This window comes from Bactrocera latifrons, unplaced genomic scaffold (assembly GCF_001853355.1).
Source record: "Bactrocera latifrons isolate USDA-ARS-PBARC rearing strain unplaced genomic scaffold, ASM185335v1 scaffold_334, whole genome shotgun sequence".
NCBI classification, from domain to species: domain Eukaryota; kingdom Metazoa; phylum Arthropoda; class Insecta; order Diptera; family Tephritidae; genus Bactrocera; species Bactrocera latifrons.
In genome coordinates this window covers 28772-33501 of record NW_017536973.1, presented here as the reverse complement: position 1 = coordinate 33501, position 4730 = coordinate 28772, and positions in this window count along the sequence as shown.

Here is a 4730-nt window from a genome sequence, read left to right as displayed (position 1 = left end):
GTTTCTTACATCTAAAGTCGCCAGCAGCACTATTCTTTTATATTTATGCCATCTACGCTGTGCGGCTTCGACGCTTTCAATGACGCATTTTATTGCTCCTATRGTTGATCTGCCGGGTCTAAAGCCATATTGTCYAGGGGACAGGCCTCCAGCTTCGATGATGGCCGCATGTACACAATTTCGTTGTGGTCATACTAATACCTTGCACTTCAATGAAATTTAAATATTTTGTTTAAAGTTAATTTTTGTATGCAAAAAATAAATAAATAGGTAAATTTATTTGTTCAATTTTTATTACAAACTAGCTAACCCCACAGCTGTTGTCCTGCGTGAAATTATGTGTTTTGAAATGAAAACAAAAATGAATTTAACATTTCATTTTTTTTGGCATACCAAGCCTCTCCAAAGAATTTAGAAACTCCACTGGATAATTCGCGGCGTCGTCTTCATCGTCAAGACGATCGATCGACTTGTATGAGCGCAAGTCTCCTGGAATTCGACTTTGAATCTTCCAGTTTATGTCATTAAATTAAGGAATCGTAGTTACGATAATTTKCCCAATGTCCGAACATTTGTTTATATTATTAATAAACGGCAGATGGAATTGATATCAAACCATTGGAATTGACCCATTTCAAACTCTTTGCGAATACGATATAAAATGTCTTCGGCAATGCCATTTTTATTGATATCCCATAATTTACGCGGGTTTGTAGGCTGATACGTCAAAATGATTATGGCGAAAATTGTGCGACTTTCATTTGAATTCGAAGTAGCTATCGCATCGTACATCGTTTGATTCTAGTGATTATCATGTTCCAGCAATTGTAATTGCTGGCTTGCTTCTCCCAAACTTGAACACACAGTACCATTCACAGTACTCAATGACTCAAATGAAGTTGACTCGCGTACATTAATCAATAACAATCGAAGGTAGAAGCAATCGTTGTTTTTCCGGGTGGATTGTGTAAATTCGTCCTATTGCCTTAGTTGAGAACACACCTGGATGTCCATCTACTGGTTGGCCTTGCTTTCTGTGTAACTATTTCTTCCACTATGTATTCCATGTATAATATCAAGGCAGTTAAGAATAGAGCAAATTAACTGCGAGACGCACAACAGTCGGAGAACGTTCATGAATTGCAAAAGTAAATATCCTAAAAGGCGCTTTGTTGCAGTTCATGTATGGACCATTTGATACTTTGTTGCAGTTCATGTATGGACCATTTGATACTTGCTGATCTCATCTCGTTCAAGACCAATAACCGAAATGTTGCTTCCTTAGGTGACGTACTTACAAAAATATTTTATCGATTACACCAAACTGCTTAACATTGATATGAGTTTTGAATGTCAATTAGACAATAATGGTGAATATAGTACGATCCATTTGTTGTCAACTTCGATATTTACTCTTCTAAATTGAATGCTGGGCGACGCCGATGGAGTGGATATCCATCATTTCCAATTTGTGTTACCGAAAGAAAAGCATGTGGATAGTGTTTCGTGCATTTATTGTTAGACATACAAACCGAAGTAGGATTGTGGTGTCCGCAACCATATTACGTTGCTTCACGGTAAAATCCATCAAACATCGTAACTGTTGCTTGAGTACTCGGTCATGTGCCTTATATGTTGTTGCCAAAAGGAACGCCGACCGATATTAGAGCGACCTCTTTGTGGCATCGTAAAAAATTTCAATCTGTAATTGATCACTTTGTGTGAAACACACATAAAGTTTACACTGAATAATTTTCAATAATTTTTTATTTTTGAATAGAAGGAATAAAGAAAACAAACGACGAATTTTAACGATTTAAATAATTAAAACCCAAACAAAAATTCAAAAAAAAAAATATCTTTTATGAAAAAAATTATTTTTTTGGAATCGTCCATTTTTCCGACTTTTCCTAACGAAAGGCTGGTATCCAGCTCTCAAGTAATGTAAAAACTTCATATAAAAAACGCTTAAGAAACGGTCAAGTAACTTTCCTGTGATAAATTAACTTGTGCTAGTACGCAGCTCTAAAGAAATATAATACTAATTTTTAATATCAACAATTGTTTCTTGAACGAAATTCAAAGTAATTGTTAAATTCATCAAAAATTAGTTAAATTCRTTATTATGGATTATATTTCATTTTGAAATGTTGTATAAAACTTACCAATCATCAACAACATTCCTTAAATCGCAATGAAARTATTTATGTTACTTCACACATACATACATACGCACAATATTTATTTTCTTTGTTTATTCTCTCTTGCTCTTCTATTGTAGATCATTCACAATGCGTAACTAGCTGTCAGAGTTACTTGAGAAATAATGATTTTTTTTTCGTGAGCAATTACTTGAGAGCTGGATACCAACCTGAAAAGTATACAGTGTTTTTATTTCTAAACCTTCGCCAATCCACAGCGAACAACCTCTAAAAATGTCGTCGAGATTGGTTCAGCCGTTCTCGAGCCGTTTCTAACAAACAAACATTCACTCGTTTGTATAGGAAAAAGAAAAGAGTTTTTTTAGGGGTTTTCGGGCAATTATTCGAATTTTTCTCGCCGTAAAAACCATTTTTGCGCCTCAGCGAATATTTAGAAAAAAGAATTGGCCAAATTTTTCCAGGCGTTGTTTAATTATGCGCTTAGCAACACATTTTGCGATTCATTTTTATATATAAGATGAATAATAGAGCTATTTTATGCTTTTATTTGTAAAATAACGTCAGGTTTGATAGAGCTTTAAATAATTTTATATTTTACAAACAGTTGCGAGAATTGAAATAGTAGTTCCTATTGGCCAAGAGAGTTTTGCTTTAAATTTTGTTTCTTTTGTGATAATGCCGTCGATCATTATTTTAGTTATATTCTCTGAAGTATAACGGTCCTGTTATATACAACTATAAGTGTGAATTACTTACCGTTACTTTTTTAAAGCCAATTTTATTAGGATATCTGTTTATGAGCGAGCAATAGAATAGTATCGAACGAAACTTGGCCAGCGAATTGGACAGCTCAATCCCGTGACCTCAATCCCATTGAAAACCGTTGGGCAGACGTATGGAATGACAAACCCCAAAAACAACAATGACATACCACTAAAAAGATGCCAGATTAGTAGATTCTGTGAAGAGGCGTTGTATTGCTGTTATTAAAAATCATGGCCATGCTACCAAGTACTAATACATTGTATAGACGGAACTTCCAAAAATTATTCAGTTAAAAAAAAAATTTATTACTTTACTACTATTTTACTGCTGCCATCAAATTTCATATATAAACACAACTTTGTGAAAAAATATATCTTACACCCATTCAAATTAAAATATTTTTATTAATAAACGTAGCCAGGAAAATATGATAAACTTTTCCATTTCAATTGATGTTAAAATTGTTTAGAATTTTGCATAACTCACAGGTATGTTAAACTCTAACACCCACTACTATTTCACTGCTCGCATCTTTATGTGTGGCTGTCGTTGGCAAATGTAAAAATATATTGAAGTTAGCGAGAGTGACAACTGTCGTCCTGTAGTCGTGCAGCTGTCAAAATAACTATGTCCATAAGAACGTGTGTATTTTAATAATTTATAAATGTCGCTTGCAGTCTGTCGCGCTCAATGTGTTCAGCACATTAATGTTATTGGAAGCGTTCATAACGTTCGAGAACCTTTTTTTTTGTATTAGAAGATACAACACCTTAAAACACTTGGCTTGAAAGGTAACTTCGAAATCAAAGAATTTGCGGAAAAATTTATTACTCTTCCACCCATAACCATCCCATCACCGAAAAGAGCTGTTAGAAATATAACAAAAGTTGGCAAATAACTAACGACGAATAGCTTGATATAGTTTTGGTTATGAAATTTATTTTGAATTCTTTTTAATTTTTGTATATTCTAGGCATACTTTTGCAATAACCCCAAAATTATCAAGATCTACTTTGCTAGTCCAATAATCAAAAAATATTAAATGGTCACTATTAATACATGATAATAATACTATTAAGTATTTTATTTGTCATGGAGCATTCATTAAAGCGAAACACCGCCAATTTCATGACCAATACGGTCGGTTATAACGACTCTTTAATCTGTAATACAACTTTAATGGCTTCAGAACAGCTTTTGATGCTGTGGTTAGCCGTTATACTCCGTGCTCCTTATACAAACTACAACAACACTATTATGAAGTTGACTTTGTCGATTTTGCAAAATCCTTTAATACAAAAGTAATTACCCCAGCAGATTACGCTCATAGTTTTTTTAAGCAAAGCTCTTTCTTGATGGCTTGCTCAGTTTTGTAGAAGTGTTTCCTTGGATGCGTCTGGGTTTTTCTTCACCTACCAACAATACTTTTTTATTCCCCATAAAATTTGTTTTTTGTATTTATTCTATTTATTGTATTTTTTCTTTATTTCCACTTCAGTTTTAATGGTCYATTTCGGCAAATGCATAATCAAAGCGCATCCTCCACTTCTGCGCTCTGGCGAAATCGCAATCGCTGCTACACTTGGCCACACCGCGCACGTTCATACAGGCGCAGATTCGAAAAAGGCTCTAATTTTATAGCTTCCGCTTTTGTTCGGTGTCTGACAATCTTCTAACCCATCCTGCAACCACCCGAAAATTGAGTTATTTTCTTCTTAAAGGTATGAATCTTCGCCGTGCGCTTGCCACAAAATCTACAGTCAAATATTATGCATAAATGTCAAAACTCGCCAAATACTGAAT